The following is a 20,382-nucleotide window of genomic DNA, read 5'->3' as shown; positions in this document are numbered from 1 at the left end:
TGGGGAGGGGGCTCACTAGGAGCGAATGCCAGTGCATTCTGAGAGACTGGGGCAGGAAAAGAGTTACTCGCTTTAAGAACTCCAAAAGGATTTTCTGCTAGATATTCCACAATTTGACTGTAAGCCACAGCTTTTTATGTTGAATGTTGATGTTCTGCCTCTACCAGCAGCTGGGAGACGAGGCAGATGTTTTTTAAAAAGGAAGCCGAAAAAGGCTATATAGAGAAAGAGGTCAGTGATTTTTTTGTTTTGTTTTGTTTTCCTTGGTAACAGTCTTCATCATTCTATTGAAATATCTCCCTATTTCAATAAACCCTGAGCCTGCTCAGAATACAGTCTGCATTTTACTCATCTCCTTATGTCATTATTGTAGCCCAGAGAGCAGGTATCCAATAAATATTTTTGGAACAATTGAATGAATGAATGAATGCATCAGTGTGTAAATGACAATTCCCCTTGAAGCACTGTGTCAGGAAGCGATTCTTCCCTTTCCTAAACCAGGAGGAAAAGATAAATGAGCCGAGCCAGCATGCTGAAAGCAGAGCAACTCAGAAACAGGTCAACCGAGAGGAGCATGAGGCTGAGCAGACTAGAGAGAGGCTAACGGGCCGTGATGGAAGAGTGTTCTCCACGATGCCTTCCCAAATGCCCTCAGTCTCCTCTTTACACTCCCTCTGAACCCTCCTCTGCACTTATGATAGCCCTATCTCAATGGGAGTAGACGTATCGGTCCTTTGGAGACGGGGAAGTGAGAACGGAGATCTATGCCGCTTCCTGAGACTGAGGCTGTACCTATGCCCAGCACACTGCTGTGTGTATATTATCTCTTCGAATCTTCAAGCTATCATAAGAAATAGATATTAGCACTCTGACCTTTGGGCAGGTGGAGGAAGCTAAGGTATAGAGCGGTTAGGTGACATCCCCAAAGTTACACCACTAACCAGTGGGCATTCTGATTCCAGAGTCCCCACCTTTAGCCACAGAGAAACACAGCTGTCTTCACAGTTTTGCCTCATCTCAGAATCATGACCTCATCACTTTGTTGCCAGAAAGGAGAAACATATCTTTTGAATGGATGGCCCTTTAGAAAACTAATTCCAATTGTTCCACCGAACTCTCCTGCTATTCTGAAAGCATGTAAGTTCAAGTGCACGGGGCAGAGGTAGGGCAATGAGAATCTGGTTGTGATCTCGAAGAATTTTCAAGCCAGCCAGAGCTGAACTAACAGGCTTGTCAAAGCGAGGGAAAGCTGAGCTGGGGGAAGGCAGGGAGCCTGCCAGCCACTGAGGGCCTTTGCTCTTTCGCCTTCCTCATCTTTTCACTGTCACAAACCTCCTTGCAGGCAGTCATTTCTAACTCCAGTGTCCTCCCATTTGTCACAAGGTCTCCATCCGCCTGACAATAATGAGCAATTTGCTCTAATCTGTGAATAGAAATTGGAATTTAATTCATTTTAGTGGCATTTCAAGGAGAGAGATGCTTAAACAAGCTATTTGTGTCCTCTACATTGCTATTGAAGGTTAATCGCTACCTAATATGCATACTTGAGCTCCAAACTACGTTCTTGAGAAAATGGAATAATTAAACCACAAGTGGCAATTACTTGTATTTTAGCAGGCTTCTTGCTGTAGCAATATTATTAAGTAATATCTTTTCTAAGTTAGCATCCAGCTCTCAAATTTCGATTTTCAAGTGTGTGTGCTATCTCTTAATTTCTGTTAATTTTGTTCAGTGTTGAAAATGGAAAGAGGTTGTCATCTGACTGAAATCTGAAGCTGGTGTTTATTACTATGGCTTATTCTCCCAATAAGCCTCTTGCTTCAGAAATTTGTCTGCACTTGAACACATTCCAAACAGATAAACACTGCCTTATTAGAAATATTTCTCAATTTATTTTGGAAATACGTCTCTGATTCCTCCATGGAGAGTGAATGCTTTACAGTCACTTAAAATTCTGTTTTTAAAGAATATTTGTTGACATGGGGAAATGTTCATAATATATTACAGGTGGAAAAATATGTTAAATTTTATGTACAGTATAAGCATCATTTAAAAAAATAATTCTATATGTGCACAGATATACACATAGGAAAAATGATTAGAAAGAAATATGCCAGATATCTCTGGATGGTGGCTTTTGAGTAGTTTTAATTTCTTTCTTTTTAACTTTTTTTGTATTTTCTGTTTTTTTGGATTAGATACATATTACATTGAAACTTTCTTATGTTTATTAATATTTTATAGAATACAAGAAGTGTCTTATTTACAACTCAAACTCTATGGATAGAGCTGAATTACCCTTAAGATGTCTTACCATTTCAGTCTACTCCCCAGAGATCAACATTATTACATTATTTTGATAGTAGCTTGATTTTGTAACAGGGGCACTATGGACATTTTGGGCAGTATAACTCTTTTTGGGGGTGGGGAGGTATGCTGTTCTTTATACTGTAGGATATTTCATAGCATCCTTGGCCTCTATCCTCTAGATGCCAGTAGCACCCACAACCAAACATGTCTCCATACTTTGTCAAATGTCCTCTGGGGAACAAAATCACCCCCGAGTTGAGAACCATTAGTATATATCTTCCTAGGCCTTTTTTCTCCACATTGGCTCACAAATACAGTCATATAGAAATATACAACTAAAATATAAATGACATTATTCTATGCATATGTACAATTTGCTTTTTTAAAATTCAGTGTTATGTCTTAGTGGCCTTTATAAGTTAATCCATATAAATCTCACATATATTAATCAGAAAACAAAAGAAATGTAATAAAAACAAAGAAGAAATGCATGCAATCATAATCCAGACAAAGTCCTTTGGAAAACCATCACTCTACATAAACATGGTACAGAAGGTGACTCAGGCATGTTCCACCCTCTGATGAAAGGAAGACCCCCTTGAAAACCTCTGTGGCTGAGAACCAAATTAAAAGAAAAGACTGAAATTATAGGATGCCCTATCTAGGTAGAATTAGGGGGGAGGGGAGGAAGGATGTGACCCTTGGATTCCAGGCTCAGCAGTGTGCCAGAACCTAGAACAAAGCCAGTCAAAGGATCCCCCGCATGTATGTCTTCTCACTGGTTGCTGTAATCCAACATCACCCAATTCCTTTGTCCACTTTTCTCTAGCTAAACCGACCAGTACAAACCTCCTTTGTTGATGAATATAGATTCTAGGACCCGCATTAAAGAAGGATTTAAACTTTGAGTTCAGAATCAAAATTTAAAAACAAAATAAACAAAGCATCGACAGCTATCTAGAAGCTCCCAACACTCGGGTGCTTCTCCCTCGTCCTAACTCCAATCTTTCTCCCAGAGGCAATGACTATCTTGACTTTTTTGATAATTATATTCCTTCTTTTCTTTATGATTTTCTACCATGTATGCATTCCTAAACAATATGGCAGCTTTGCCTATTTTGAACCTTACTTAAATAGAATCATATTATGTATTCTTTCATGTCTTGCTTCTTTCACTCATCATTGTGTTGGTGAGAGCCATCTATATTGTTGACCACAGCTATGATTTGGCTATGTTCATTACTGTAGGTATACTGTTTTGTGAATATACAAATGTTATTTATACATTCTACTTTTTCTGGATATTTGGATTTTTCGCATCTTAATTATGACAATTCTGCAATACATATATTCCTGTTCATGAGTCCTGGGCACATGTGCCTAAGTTTCTCTAGGGCGTGTACCTAGGAGTGGATTAACCATGTCAGAGGGTCTGTATGTGATTTAAACTCCCAAGAGCACTGAAGAAAAGTTTCCATAACTCCACATCCTTGCCAACTCCACATCCTTGCCAATTAGAATATTGCTGTGACTCTTAGCTTTTAACACTGTACAATAGAATATAAATTCCCATGAATAAGGTAGATGGCATAAAGTCCTGTCTTAATTTGAGCTGCTACAACAAAATATCATGGACTGGGTGGCTTCTAAACAATAGAAATTTATTTCTCACAGTTCTGGAGGCTGGGAACTCTAAAATAAAGATGTCAGCAGATTCAATGTCTGGTGAGGACCCGCTTTGTGATTCATAGATGGGCATCTTCTTGCTGCGTCCTCACATGGTGGAAAGGGTGAAGGAGCTCTCTAGGGTCTCTTTGAGAAGGCCACTACTCCCATTCATGAGGGCTCCACCTTCATGACTTAATCACCTCCCAAAGGCCCCACTTCCTAATACCATCACATTGGGGGTTAGGATTTCAACATGTGAACTTTGAGGGTACACAAACATTTAGTCCATAATAGCCTCTGAACTGAATGAACACTAGAAGTTATCTGAATGGTCTCCTCCTCCTCTCTGTGTGAGATGACGCCAGTGCCTTACAAATCTCTCCATCTTCCCCTTGACAGAAACTTGTGGGAAGAAATGAGCTTAGGGCAACCAAAGGCAGAGTCTGGAGAGTGTCAGGGTCCAAGCCAGAGAACACTTCAAATGCCCATCACCTGATCCAAGAGGTTAACTAAAAAGCATATACCAAATACTTAAATAAAATCATTATCAAATCCAACGGATAAAAACAAACAGAAAATAAGCACCTAGTTAAAAGTTCAAACATTGGGCCAAAATGGAATTCATCTAACTTCCTCCCTGCCACATCTGCTCCTTCAACAATATTCCCCATCTTAGTAAATGACATCACCATCCACTCTGTGGTCTAAATCAGAGAAAGAATCTTTTTATGGAATTCTCCCCTTCTTTCACCACCCACACTGAACAACACTTTCTCAAATACATCCACTTCTTTCTATCCCCATCTCCGATACCTTAATACCTCAGTCCGTGTAGGGGAGGAAGACAAATCCTCTACCCACTCTAGGTCTTTCTGGCTGAGCTATGAATTAAATTGACGTGAGACAGAATAACAGGAGAAAATCAAACAAAGCTTTATAACATGTATACATGGGAGAGACTCAGGAAAACTGAGGAACTCACCAAAATGGCTGAGGCTGTTACCTTAAATACCATCTTCAGCTAAAGACAAAGCAGGATGTTGGGAGAGGGGGAGTCCTTATGGGAGATTACCAGAAAAGCACAGTAAACAAGAGTAAGGTTATTATGCAGATTTACGTCCTTGCCTTCCACATTGATGAGAGTCTGTAGAAATAAGATCATTCCCTCTTCTTCTGGGTACAGAGAGGGAGATATCTTTACAAATAGAGATTTTCCTTACAAATGTAAATGTCTCTTACAAAGGGTAACTTCTACTTTTCAGAACTTCTTCTCCATCTTCAATTTCTTAAAAGTAACCAGCCCAAAATAATCCTCATGCCAAAGAGACACACTTTGGGGTGGCCAATTCTGATCTCCCACATCCAGGACACTGTCATTGCTTGCCTGGATACTGCAATAGTCTTCTAACTACTCTGCCTGCATCCACTGTATTTCAAGCTCCAAAGTCAGGGATCTGATCTGTTTTCGTTTCTTCATCAACCCAACACAGTGCTTTACAAGTAGTATTGTAAATTAATTAATGCATTTATTCTTGTTTCCTTCCAGACTATTCACCAGAGTGATCCTCTCAAATGCTGACCTCATTGCATAGCTGCAAATGCTTAAATCTTCCAATGGTTCCTCATGGCTTTTAGGATAAAATTCCAAGTTATTTAATATAGCTTACAAGACTCAGAGGGATCTTCCCCTGCCTTACCTCTCAAGCTTTATCTTTCACACTTCTTCTCTTGAACCCCATGCTCTAGTTATTCAGATCTCCTATCAGAGCCTAGAGCAGTCTTTGCTATGTCTTGTCTCTGAGACTTTGCACATGCCATTCTCTTTCCCTGGAACACTTCCCTAATGGCTGTTTCCTTCATAGCAGTCATAAGAGATTTTTGGCCAACATTCTGGCACTTTCTCCATCCAGGCAGAGCAAGGTTGCATTTGCTTGCCCTCTTATAATTAGGGGTAGCCATGTCAATCTTTTTGACTAATGATATTTGAGCAGAAGTGATTTGCACCACTTCTGGGCTGATGATTAAAAGCCAGTATACAAATTATTGTATCCTCTTTCTTCTGTCTCAGTGAACATGGAAGCAGAGTCAGAGTTTCCCTTCAATTGGGCCTCTGGGTCTGATCCACAATAAACAAGTACAATGGGTGGGAAAGAAATCTTTGCTATTTTCAAGCCACTGAGCGTTTGGGATGTTTGTTACTGCAGCAGCACCTGACCTATTCTGACTGATAACTCCACACTTCAAAACCACCTCTCCCCAACACACATGCACACAGACATGGTCTTTCAGATTTCAGCTTCAACAGTCCTCCTTGACCCATCAAATCCAGGTTAAGTGCTTCTATATCCAACACATTTTATTGCTCCAATAATGGTAAAGACAACCCTGCATTCTACTTACTTATCTTGTGTTGATTTCAGTGCTTACCAAACTTTCATGTGCGTTTGAATCACTCAGAAAGCTCATTAAAATGCAGACTCTGATTCAGTAGCCTGAGATGGCATCTGAGATTCTCTATTTCTAACATGCCAGGTGATATTGATGCTACTAGCTGTTACGACTACAGTTTGAGTAGCAAGGATCTATCTTCTCCCTTGAGCTAAAAGGCATGGAGAACACTTATTTTTTGTTTGTGGTATCTTTGGTACCTATGAGAGATAAGTTACTAGTTGGGAAAATCAGTGTATGAAATCCCCTAGGAAGGCAAAAGGGAGCAAGCGGGAACAATTTCTGAATCTGAAGGTAAAGAGCTGCAGCAGCTTTTCCTCTGTTCTGGTGAAGGGGGCAGGTAATAGACCGTGCCATGAGCAGGTCCATACACAATAAAACAGGAATGTTTGAGTGATGCAGTGAGGTAATCAGTGAAGAGGTGGTTATGGAGTTACAGATTTAAAGGGTAGAGACAGGAAGAAATAATCAATCATCTTCCTAATATAGAGGAGATGGGATTTCAAGGATGTTTACTTGGTAAAAAGGAGACATTTTGGCTTTTACTATTTGAAAGACAAAAGGTGAGGTATTTTGAGGGTTCTAGATTCAAGTTTCTAGAAGATGTTGTAGTGTTTCTTACGGTAATTTTGCTTGTTAGCACAAAAGACCCTCCCATCTTCATCCAAATGTCAATTTACAAAGATTCAAAATATTACACAGAAAAGAACTGAGCAAACTGGGTACTTGTGGGGCGGGAGGAGGCAATCCAGAGATGCCTTAGGAAGATTCAGCAATGGGGGCAGGACACTCACATGTTCTTGACACTGGTAGGCATTAAAAGCTTGGGGAGAAGAACACATTGGGCCACAGATCTGAAATGGATGGTGATTTTAAAAAGAACTGGCCTGATTGAGAAACCAGGGTTTTTTGCTGTTTATGCCAGCCAATAAACATTAACCTTGGACAACTCATTTCTGATTCAAACTAATTCCCTCAACCTTAAATTGGAGTTTCCAGACTTTTCTCCATGAATTCTTCAAGTCTATGTCTGTTGGGTGAGGAGTGCTTACATGGTTGTTTGCTCTCTCTCTCGCTCGCTCTCTCTTTCTCTCTCTCCCTCTCTCGCTCTTTCTCTCTCTTTACTTTTCTCTTTCTCTCTCTCTCTCTCCTCTAGGGGAGCCCAGGATCCAACGTCTTTGCCCATAAGTGTGTCTGGCCATCACGAATACTCTCTAATAAATACAAGAGATGACTTTCTTCTTAGTACCTCTAATTCTGCTTCTGAAGACAAGTGTCCATCATACATTTGCCTTGTTTGCAAATAGAAAATAATCATTGACACTTAAATTTTCTCTCTAAAATAAGCTTCTATTCCAGAAATAACACACCTAGAGTCTATCACCTTGATTTTCTGGGCAGTACACTACTCTGCAGGTAACCAGTTTCTGAGCTGGCCCAGGGCTGTCTTGGCAGGTATCACAAAGGGTGGCCTTTTGGAGGCTTATTTCATGTGTGGGATAGAATAGCCTCTGAAAACAACCATTAGGCAGGATAGGAAGGGATTTCAACTACGATTATCCTTTTGGCCAGTCTCTCCCTCTCCCCTTCTCCTGGTATCTCTATTTCCCCTGCCTCTCTCTCTCTCCTCTCCCACCCTCTCTCTCATATGCATTCTCACCCTCTTCTCTTCTATTGCTACCTTCTATTTTTGGTATCAAAAAATGACTTAGGAGTGTTTACTTTGCTGCAAGTGGAAAAGAGATCCAGTATCATTATCATCTCCTCCTCTTCTTCCTTTTTGGTTTGTTTCAAATATTGTAAGACAAAACAGAGCAGGCTTGAAACCATGAGAATTTTTACAGAGAAAGAATCTCTTTAGTTTCCACATGGTTTGGGAGAAAAGAGAGGTTCTTTGCTCTCTTCTTTGCAGTTATGGGAGCTTTAAAGAGACTGGTTTGGGGCTAGCAATTAGAGAAAGACTCCACCATGTATTCCCTTTCACTGCTCTCTTTACCTTTTTTTCACTCCTGGAAGTCTTAGTTTTTCCCCAGCCACAGGGCTTTTTGATAAAGATCAAAATTACTGAGAGCTCTTTAGAATTATTTGGTGTGAACAATATACGTTGATCAGAACATCTTAGGAAATACTCCCAATGACAGAGTTGAAACACTATTCATGCATGATGATTGGGGGTATTTAGGAGAACTGGGAACACTTTTCAACATATCATTAAAAGGAAGAAAAGGTGCTTAAATTGTTTCCCTCATTTTACTCAACCTGCTAACTCAAAGCCAATAAAGAGTACACAGTTATGAAACTAGATTTGATAGAATTGGCACCATTTTAAGGTTGCTTCTTCATGGAGCTATTATTTTGTAGCCTATCCCTTTTCAAAGAAAACTCAAGGGTTGCCTCTGTATATTAAAGTATTTCCAACATGGAAAGCCAAAGCACGTATTTGCTTCAAGTCTGTGAGCAAAAAGAATCTTAGTATCTGAATTTTGAACTTTAATTTTTTCCACAACATTGCTTTCGTTTGAGCCCTTCAGATATAGTTTCTTAATGACCTAGACAAAGCAACAAGGATTAGATAGTCTTAAGAAAGCAGGATAATAAGGCAGCAATTTGTTATTGTACACAGTTCACTACTCTCCAGGATGATTTTTAAATCCTATTCAGGAGTTTATCATAACAGCAGAAACCATTTCATCCTAATGCATGAGACATTTTCAGAATATAATTCATTTTTTCCATACTAAGAATTAATGCTTCGAAGGAAATACAAACAGTTGTGTCAGTGTCATTGCACCTATGTTATGATGAATATGCAAAAATTAGCAAATTAAAACAAAGTAATGTTGCCATTTCTGTTACTTCCATTATAAAATTAAACTATTCACAGCTAACATTTATTGAAAGGTTACCCTATGTCAAGTCTCATGCTAAGGGTTTAGAAATGAAGATTCACAAAATTGAAGTAGCATCGTCAATGCCACTCAGCCTTTATATGGCAGGGCCAATGCTTGAACCCATATCTGTCCAACTCCAAGCTCGTGCCTGCTCTCAGCATAAAGATTAAGCTCAAGAATTCTGGAATCAGAGTGTCTAGGTTTCAATTCCAGCTCCACATTTTCTAGCTCAAGGTCTAATTGAGGACATTCCTTGATCTCTCTGTGCCACCATTGCCTCTGTTTAAAGGACAAGATCTATAATCATTCTTACCTTGTGAAGTTGTTATAATGATTAAATAACATAAATATATAAATCACTTACCAAACTAAATGACACTTAGTAAGTGTTCAATCAATGCTAGTTATTACCCTTTATTATGCTTATTTTCCCTGCTGCCCATCCCTCTCAGATAAAACCCTGAAGTCTTTTATTTGTTTTGTTTTATGTCTTACTTTTCTTCTTCAATAGAGCACAATGATGCTAATTTTAAAATATGTTTTAGTTGGTCTGGGGGTGAGGGGCAATAAATAAAAGCCTAACAATAGCAGATGGACTACCAGTAGGTTTCCCCAACAAAATTTTGATATTCAACCTTCCCTACAATGAAGACAGCCACTGGTAAAGTTAACCTGATTCCAATAGACGCAGGGTCACCTCTCATCTTCGTGCTGTGCTATGAATGAGTTACCCAGCCACGCCCATCAGAAGTCCTTCCTGTGGGAGAGCTTTGACGAGTGTTGTCAGTGCCCTGAGGAGAGGATAAAGGGAGAGGGGCTGAGAGAGGCTGAAGAAAAAGGGAACAGATAGGGAGCTAAGGTTGGTTGAGAAATTATTTGATCCTACAGATAACATCCATCTTCCTCCCTCTCTCTATTCCCTCCCTCTCCTCTCAGCTCTTTCCTGCCTCTCTTTTTCTCTCTCCTTCCCTCTCTCCCTTCCATCCTTGCTTCATGTATATCGTTTGAGCCGCTACTTTTTTTAGGCCCATTTTGCTATTGAGGAAACTGAGTCTAAAAAGGTCACTAACTTGCTCAAGGTCATATGCTATGTTTGTGATGGAGATTCGAAGCAAGTTCTCTTTGGTTTGTAAACCCTTGCTCTTTCTGCTCTACTCCTCTACCTAAAAGAGGATGGGGCATATAGGAGAAGGGGGCGGCATCTATCTAGAAAGGTGGGGTAGGAGAAGAAGTGCCTCCAAAATCTGCCTGAGGGGCCATGCAGTGTCTTTTGGGTCATAGTTACACTGGCTTATTCTAGAAATTTGCTTGTTCCTGCCTTCCACTTTAAGAAAATATGGGTTGACTATCTCCTGGGTTACTGCCTACCTTTTCTTCTTGTCTGCCAGACAAGAAAAACCTCAGCCATATCTTTTCCAAGGCTGTGACATTTGAATTTTCAGACCGTAATAAACTATGTTGCCTCTTTGAGGGTTTGGATTTTTCCCTCATTGTGAAACTGCACAGTTTGCTACACTTTGCTGGATTTGCAAATTGTGAAGATGGGAGCAACCTCCTTGGGGACTGATTATATTTTTCAAAAATCTGCATTTTTGTATCATTAACTCTCAAAGAGGCAAAAGAGAAAAGAAGACTTCCTTTAGCTAACTGATTACTGCTCTGGGCTTGGTAGGTCAAATTAGGCTGCTAGAATAATAAAGTCCTTTAGGCATTTCCATTACATCTTTTGGACAGGCAGGTATACCAGTTTGAGTAAAAATGTATAAAGTACAAGGTTCTGTCTTACACAAGGGAGGGTTTCTAAATACCCCGTGCGTGTCTTGTCTTCCTTTACAACACACTCACTTGTCATTTTTCTTGAGGACAACAATAGTCCTTGTCAAACGCCAGCAAGTCTACCATGCCTCAGTGCTGCTTACTTCACTAGCAATAGTGGCAACCATTTTACACAGATGGTGTTTATGTGTTTGTTTAAAATACTAAATATTTTTATAATTTGATAAATAAAACATTAGCAAACAGCTTATGGATACATCTGCAAGAAGACTGAATGAGATAATTAAAGATGATCAATCAATGATGGATGTACAAAGTGAGATTTTAAGAACATGTGATGATGTATCAAATACATATTTAGAGGCAATGGCAGGAACCCTTGGGACAGAATGCTAGCTTTCCTCTTAGTATTCAAAGGTCTTAATAGCCCCCCTAAACACCAAAGGAGGAAGCACATCTTAGTTACGGCCAAGAAAAGGAACATTTACAAAGCAATTTCTCCTGATTGATGACTTGAAGCAGTGACGTGTGTTTGATTGTTAAAAAAAAGAAATCCAACCAATTTGTCAGTACAGCGATGGAAGGAACAAAGTTTCTCATTTGATTTCATTGACTTAACACATCCTGGGAATAGCAAGAACCCTTCTATTCCCCAAACCTGGAGAAGGCAGATGCATGCAGAATCGCTGCTCAGTAGAAGCACTGTCATTTGTTAAAAGAAACGTCTGCTCACATTTCCTTGGGCTCTTTAGAAGTGGGAATAAAGCAAGCATAACACCATTTGTTTCTGTAGTACAGCTACAATGCCATAAACAACAAAGGTAGAAGTAAATATTTTTCTGCTTTTCAACAGGAACACGTTCCTGTTTAGCTCCCTGTTTACAAATGTACTGTTCCTGGGTTGCGTTTCTTAGGGACATCTTTGCCTTTTTCTTTTAATCAGAATAAAGAAAGGAAGGGGCCAATAACAATTCCAGCAAACCTAAGCTCTGGGGCAGCGACCCTGCTGGAGAAGCAGCTGATTGCTTGACTTATGTATACTAAGTGGTCATGAATATTCATCTCATTCTGTTTTTTTCCAGTGTTTGAATAAGTGCTTCACTTTACTAAAGCTATTTCTGATATCTTTTGTGATTCCAGAGTAATCTATAAAAGAAGCAAAGTTTAGGTTGGCTGTGACAGAGAGATAGGTAAGTTTGAGGGACGGTTTTTCAAAGGGTTAGCATTTCTCAACCCTAGAAGCAGCTTGAAATCTTCAGGGGAGATTTTAAAACATACATCATGTGAATTAAATCAGAATCTTTGGAGGTGACGTTATGACATCGTAATTTTTTGCAACACCCTAGATGTGTTTAATGTGCAACCAGGATGAGAGCCACTCACTGTTCTGCATCTTCAAGCTCCTAAGTAGGATTTTTACAATCTGTAAGAGGTGGATTTCACTGAGAACAGGGCCTGAAGAAGCAGTTCACTAAAGAAGACATACAAACAACCTATAAATATTTTAAAAATATATTAAACCTCAATAGTAATCAAAGAAATGCAAAGTAAAAAAGCAATGGAATACCGTTTTTGCCTACCAGGTTGGTAAAGTTTTGAAACTGACAATACTGTACAGGATGTAATGACTTGTGGTGGCTCATTACATACCTTTGCTGTTGTGAGCAACAATATGGCAAAGGTGGGCCTGACCCTCACTCTGCTCATAGGGTGCTCCCTGAGTGGTAGTTACATCACAGGCACGGGCCCCCCAGCCCTAGTGCTTGGTGATCTAGCCTAACCTGGCCAATCGGAATGGCTTTTATCAACAGCTGTGGGACTGAATCCTCTTTCTCCTCTAGATATAAAAAAAGAAGCACTTGGCTGCCAGCCATCTTGTAACGGCAAGGAAATCAGACTCAGGCGAGAAATGCAACTACGTAGAGAGGAAGCAGTGAAGCCGTGTCCTTCCGGTTACATGAGCCCATAAATCTCCCTTCTGTTTCAGTCTGAATTAGCTGTTATTATTATTTATAAATGAAAGCATAGCGACTACTTCATCTAATAAAGCTGCAATAGGTACTAACAAATTCAGCAGTTGGAGTTGCAAATCGGAAGCAATCTTTCCAGAGGGCAAATCAGCACTATATATATCAGAAATTTTAAAAATAATCAGAACTTTCATTCTGTATTCCCACTTCTAGGAGTTTAGCCTGGGGAGATAATCACAGATGGTCAAAGATTTATGTTAGAGAATATTCATAACAGAGTTATTTTTAATAGCTGGAAATTAGAAATAGGCGAAATGGTCAACTTAATAATCTTACGTAAGTAAGACTGAGCACATTCATATGGAGCAATCATTAAAATCATATTTTTAACAATATTTACTAATGATTGTGAATGATGTTCAGTGAAAAAAAAATGCGTATACCTGAAAGAAAATATAATCCAATATAAATAATTATTCTGCCTAGTGGGATTACAGGCAACTTTTATTTCTCTCTGTGGACCTTTTTCCTATGTTTTCCAAATTCTCTGTAATGAGCATGTATTAGTTTTATAACCAAGGCAATAAATAATTCTTAGCACACATGATAACTAAGTCTTCTCTCAACCCTGTATCCTTTTTTTATCTTTCCCAGAGGAGATTCCTTCCCCAAGAAGCACGCTTTAATCATTCCATCCCTGTGAAGCTGTGAGAGGCAACAGTCAAATTACCCAGACTCCCCCCTTCCAGAGGTTTCTAGCCTTCTCCATCTGAGCCATCTGAGCACTATTCTCAGCAGCCCCAGGAGCCAACCGGCATTCTCCCAGGCCGTCACGGGGCCTGCACTCACAGCTCAAAGTCTTTTCTGTGGCCTTCTACTCAGGCCTGAGATGGGAGGAGGAGAGATGAAGTGGGGGTCTGGGGAGCTCTCCTGCTCTGCCGCACCTCTAAATCACAGAATTTTTTAAAGACTTAAAAATGATCTATTATAATCGGTCGACAGCACCAAGGACAGCTTGACCTCCTATTTTCACCAAGCATTATATTAAAGAATTACTTGAAGTCTCTGCTTTGTCAAAGGCCCAGTGCCCCTCTATCACTACCCTAAAGGACTGAATTCCCCTTCTCTGGATCTCTTTGCTCTTAAGAATAAGACAGAAATTTTTTTTTTCTGCTTTATCTCCCCAAACCCCCCCTGTACATAGTTGTATATCTTAGTTGCAGGTTCTTCTAGTTGTGGGATGTGGGACGCCGCCTCAACGTGGCCTGATGAGCAGTGCCATGTCCGCGCCCAGGATCCGAACCCTGGGCCGCCGCAGCAAGCGTGCGAACTTAACCACTCGGCCACGGAACCGGCCCCCAGAAATTTTTTTTTAAGCAATAAATTGAAAGGGGCTTCTCTGGGTGCACAGCAGCTGATGTCTTCAGCCTGTCTCCCCACAGAGGCAGACAGTTGTCATCCAGGCAGCTGTGCTGTATTCAAGTCCAAAGTGGAGAGGAAAAAAGAAGAGTGTAAGGCTCAGGTTTAGCAAATGAAGAAAACATCCCTCATCCTTTGAGCTGCAAAGGCGGGCCTGACCTGTATAGCGGTGGGCCCAACAGTGCCTTCTATTTGGGGCCGGGCAAAGGACTGCCCCCGAAACCTAAAGGATTTCCTGGTTCCTAAATGCTCTGACAAATCAGTGAAAAAGTCGCTATTGAATGAAGCTGGGAAGGGAGAGGAAGGTGAAAAGCTCCATGACAGAGATTGCTCACAGGGATCAAACGTTGTGGTTAATGCAGAAAGGCGATTAACACGCTGAAATAGCAATTCAGATAATCTGCATCCACTATGGTTCACACCCCAGATCAGTGTTTCTCAAACTTTCGTGTGCTTAGAAACCACCTAGGAAGCTTTTTTAAATGCCAGTTCTTAATCAGTGGGTCCAGGGTGAGATTCTGCATTGCTAACAAGCTCCCAAGTGATGCTACTGGTCCAAGTGCAGCACTTTGAAGAGCAGAGTCCTAGATCTGTGTCGTGGGTGAGGCTTGTATCTCAGCTGTGGGGATGCAGTTTCCCCATGGAACCCAGGAAGATGAGGCTTTACAGGGAGCTGGAACTTCTAGGTTGCTTTGTGAGCATGGCGAGAGGGGACAGGGACAGTGAAAGCAGCACAGGAAACACTACAGCACAGCACATTTTGTAAGGGGTTAAAGCACTATTTTTGGAGTTGGAATCCCTTTGTCTTTCAATAGAATCCTACCTTAGGCAGGTTACTGAACATCTCTTAGTTTCCTTATTTGTAAGATAGGATAATGACTCAGAGTTTTCTGAGATAATGTGTGAAATACTTGATATGGTAAATACAGAACCAGTGGTGAAAATGTAGGGGTTATTAATAAGATGATTATCTTCAAGATTATGGCCATGCTTGGTGGCATGAGAATATATAAGTTAATATAACTGCATAAAAAAGAGGCTTCTGCGGTTAAAAGGTGATACAACTAGACTCATGTCCCCATGTTTTCCTTGGCCCATGATGCCAGCAGGCACTTTTAGATCCAAAGTGCCTCTTTGTCTTGGGACCCTTTGTTGTCTTGCAAGTTGTAACCAACCATACCTTCTATTGGAAGAGTGTGATTTCCCATCTCCAATCTGTGCATAAGAAAGTGGGAAATACCTGCCCTGAAGAGAGGAGCCAGTAGTATTTCTGAAGGTCCCCACAAGGTGTTGGTCTTACTCTAAGAAGGTGACTGTCCTTGTAATGAGAGTTGAGTGAAGTGCATGGGGTAGGGGGAGGATTGAGGGGTTATCTTTTACTGAAATTCTACTGCATTTGCATACAGTACATACTTGCATACCTTACCTCATTTAATCCTTAGGGCAACTCTATGGGGTAAGTAGAAATGAGACAATTAAAGATGCAGGTGCATGGGGCCAGCCCAGTGGCATAGTGGTTGGGTCCACACGCTCGGCTTTGGTAGCCTGGGTTTCACAGATTCTGATCCCAGACACAGACTTACACACAGCTCATCAAGCCATGCTGTGGTGGTATCCCACATACAAAACAGAGGAAGACTGGCACAGATGTTAGCTCAGCAACAATCTTCAGGAAAAAAAAAAAATGCAGGAGCAGAGATACCAAGCAAGTTTCTCTAAGTTCTCACAACTGAAAGTAACCGAGCAGGGAATCAAATCCAAATCTTTCTGATGTACGTGAAGACCCTTTGGACCTCAAATGCCTCCTGCCTAGCACCTGGCATTCTCAACGTTTGAGTCACTGGTTAAAGACCTTTTGAAAACAAGTACTCTTTGTTCACTGTGAAGGGTTCCAGCTTGCTAGATGGTATCATTCGGATCATAGCTGAATAAATGAGAGGAGATAATCACTAGGAAGGTACAAATAGCAATGGAGTTACTGGAAATGAGTCCAGAGAAAGGACCACTGCTGACAGAGAAAAGATGGGGATTAGAGGAGGAAGCTTTGGGGCATTCTGAGGGCAGTAGATGCCCCCAAATGGGGTGATGACATCCAGAAGGAAACAAGAAAGGAAGCCAAGAATACTTGCAGACCCCTCAATTTTTCCTAGGATTCTTCCTAACCACATCATGCCAATACCTTGGAGACCAGCCCTCAGAGCTTCTCTGTTCCCAGGAGTTCTGGGACTCAGAATTTCAGGGATCCTGAAGGCCAGGCTATACCATCAGCTCCAAAGGGAATTAAGCAGGCCTCAAACTCCAAGAAATTTAATCAACACACAAAAGACTCCAGAATTTGGCTCCTTGCCTTTGGTCTAGGGTAGCTGTATTGAGCCCATGTGGAATTGGCAAGAGAAAGCTGGTCTCCAGGGGGAGAAAAATGAAGCAAATATGCAGAGAGAAGCAAAAATAAGAGACCATGTGAGTCTAAGGACTGATGTGGAGACAAGTTGACAAGCTGCCCGGGCTCCCATCTGCTCTCCAGTCTCTGGTTCCCACCTCCTGTGAGGCTGGTTACACTCTCTGCTCTGAAAGGCATTCTGTTTCCTTAGCATAGAACCTCATTAATATGAAAGTAACTTTAAGTGGGTTTCTGTTACTTGTGACCAAGTAATACCTGACCAACATAACCTCAATCTCATTTGCCCAAATTTAGCCCATGACGGTTATTTCTGCTTCTCTATTCTGCTTTTCACACATAGAGAGCAGCTCCTCAGCCAAAACCACACAGTTGACTCTAGTCAGCTACTGCTCACTAGTATATAAACCCCAGCAAAGGGGTTTCTCATTAGAATGTTCCATTGTTCTGAAGGGCAGTCACACTTAGCTGGTCAATTTTAATCAAATCCTTTGCCCACAAAGTCAGAAAGGTGGGGGCTTAGCTTTGTCCCACAAAAATGGCTCTCAGCTGATAGAAGAGGTTTTATTTAAATTAACAATGCATGTTTAGTGCAAATCTATTTCAATTACAAGAAGCCAAGGGAACTCTGTCAAATCCTTCTGCAGTAACTTCAACCCATTAAATCAAAACAATTTACCTTTCATCCACTGCAATCATGAACGCAATAATGAGGTAGGAAACAATAAAGACGATGAATAATTTAATTTAAAAGAAAAAGTGAGCCACAATTCTAATTAAATCTTCTTACATTCCTAGTATAATAATTTACCTTCGATCTTCTATATTATAGATTTTAAAGGAAATTTCTGTGTAAAGTGAGCGAACAAATTAGAATTCCATGGAAGATCTCAATATGCTGAGAATATTTCTACCAATGACTTCCATCTTATTAGTTCCAAGGAACATCTGTTGCTTAGCTGGCACATTGGAAATTCCAAGTTTTTCAGGAGCCAGGAGCACAAAATCAAGTACAGTGGTCCTCTGTTCCAGGCTCAACACACTGATAGTTGCATAAGTGTATTTTCATTAAGAATGGCCCACATTTTTCATTTTCAGTGTAGTCTTAATGACCAACTCACAGCATCCCCAAAATACTATCACATTTCCCAAAGCCTATACTCTAATGTCTACTATTAGATCTGACACTGGGTAATAGCTGGGAATTTGGCTTTAGTCTGAGGCACCCCAAGATTCTTTGTTTACTCCAAGGGCTGTAGAACACCTGAGAGTCAGGGATTCTTTGAAGTGGCCCAAGAGATAGAACCGGATCTTGTGATTCTAGGTTACCCAGTACTAAAGACTCTCAAAAAGGGCTGGCCTGGTGGTGCAGCAGTTAAGTGTGCACGTTCCACTTCTCGGTGGCCCGGGGTTCACCGGTTTGGATCCCGGGCGCGGACATGGCACTGCTTGGCAAAAGCCATGCTGTGGTAGGCATCCCACGTATAAAGTAGAGGAAGATGGACATGGGTGTTAGCTCAGGGCCAGCCTTCCTCAGCAAAAAGAGAAGGATTGGCAGTAGTTAACTCAGGGCTAATCTTCCTCAAAAAAAAAAAAAAGACTCTCAAAAAGCCCAAGCAAAGTGACTAAAAACTCCTAGATAACCCTGGTGTGTTCAAACTACCTTATATTGCATTCAGAAATGTAAGACTACTTATAAGAATGATGATAACTAAGGTTTGTATTGACATTCAAGAGTTTTTAAAGCATTTTCATGTGTATTATCTCATTTGTTCTCAAGAACTACGGGAAGTAGTGCTCATCATTGTTTTCATTTTAAAGACGAAGAAACCAGGACTCACACAGTCCTACTCAAGTGACTTGCCTCTAGTCCCAGAGGTAGTAAGTGGCAGAGTTAGGACCAAAATTTAGGTATTCTGGGTCCTAGATGTATCGTTTCCACCACTATCCATTTGATATCCATTTATTTCAATTCGTTGTTCCTCAAGTTATTAAAATTCAAATTTTCCAAAGATACAGCAAGTTCATTGGTCACCAAATTCTAGGCATTGGGTTAAAATTCATCACCAGCTTCTAAAAGAACTGCCCATGTAGTTCTGTGGCATCATGGGAATTAGTTTGGTTTCTTAGGTTAGAGGAACCCAACTCCGAGTAGCTAACTATAGGGCCTTCTCATGTCCTCTTCCCCTCCCCCACTCACCCAGTCATGAGAGGACAGCATAGCAACCCTTCTTTGAGCTACTAGGTCAAGAAACATGCAAGATCCTCTAATGTTCTATGAGAATTTTCTCCTCACCTTTTCTTTTTAGTCCCTCAAAAATGTAGTTTCCCAGATGAGAGTCCCTTACCCCTACCTTGTAAACAGAATATCAGGCTCCAATTCCCTGCTGGGTATGCATGAAATGCATGGAAAAAACATGACCCCTACATTCAGTAAGGTCTGTCCTATATAGCTTTTATTTTTTGAGGAAGATTCGCCCTGAGCTAACATCTGTGCCAATCTTCCTCTATTTTGTATGTGGGATGCCTCCACAGCATGGCTGATAAGTGGAGCAGGTCCACGCCCATGATCTGAACCCACGAACCCAGGCCGCCACAGCAGAGCGGGCAGAAATTTAACCACTTGGCCAGGGGGCCAGCCGCTAGCTCTGACTTTTTGAGCAACTTAATGCACCTTGCTTAACCTCAGTTTCTTTATCTGTAAAAGGGGAATAACCATCCCTACTCCACATAGCTGTGGTGAGATTTAAGAAGAGATCATACATGAAGGTGCCTGGCCCAGATGTTTTCAGTCTCCTTTTTCCCTCTCCTCTCTACAAATGACGTAATCCTTGGAGAAGCACAGAATTCATCATATTCCTCTTATATGCCTCTATGATGCTTGGCACACAGAATATGGTCTCTAAGTACGTACTAAATGAAACTGAGAGCTGTTGGGCATTAATTCCTTATTTCAGCTGCAGATTGAACGGGAAAGCAATAAACAGTGTTGACTTCAGCATTGACCAGCTAACTTAATGGCTTTTTCTTGTAATGTTTGTTCTTCATGGAAAATTGCCATATAAACGGATACATATGCCACTTTTCTTAGGAATTGGCAGGATATTTTCCCAAGTTGAAAGGAGCTGAGGTATAGTACAATGGGCACTTACTGGGTATCAAGAAGTGGATTCTAGTCCTGGCCCTGTATAACTGGCTGTGTGATCTCAGTTATGTCATTTTAACCTTTGAAGTTCAACTTACCAGTTGATCAAACGTGCACATTAAATTAAATCCTCTTCAAAGTTGTTTTCAACCCTATATTTTGTGATTCTCCCAGGCATAATCCTTAAATTAAATGTGAAGTCTTAGGTGATCAAAATTTCATAGTTTGGCCACCAAATTGTTGTATTAATGTTATCATTAAGCTGGCGATGTTCTAAGAGCGAAATCAACCAGGAATATCACTGTCGAATCTGGACTTTGGTTGCCAATGTTTAGGCTTATGATTGCACAGTTTAGC

At 40.7% G+C, this 20,382-nt stretch overlaps 1 long non-coding RNA gene across 2 annotated transcripts in view; it reads right to left on the bottom strand.

Annotated features, from left to right (window-relative positions):
- Positions 1–20,382, bottom strand: part of LOC139083843 (uncharacterized) — a 200,576-nt gene that overhangs the window by 15,418 nt on the left and 164,776 nt on the right. For both annotated transcript variants that reach the window (XR_011540836.1, XR_011540835.1), the window contains 2 exons: positions 9,990–10,108; positions 1,333–1,423 (listed from right to left, as the gene is read on the bottom strand). This is a non-coding gene — a long non-coding RNA (uncharacterized lncRNA). The remainder of the gene's footprint in view (positions 1–1,332; positions 1,424–9,989; positions 10,109–20,382) is intronic.

Source organism: Equus przewalskii, chromosome 6 (assembly GCF_037783145.1).
Source record: "Equus przewalskii isolate Varuska chromosome 6, EquPr2, whole genome shotgun sequence".
NCBI classification, from domain to species: Eukaryota; Metazoa; Chordata; class Mammalia; order Perissodactyla; family Equidae; genus Equus; species Equus przewalskii.
The sequence above is the reverse complement of the archived record's forward strand: the minus strand, read 5'-3'. Positions and strand labels throughout refer to the sequence as shown.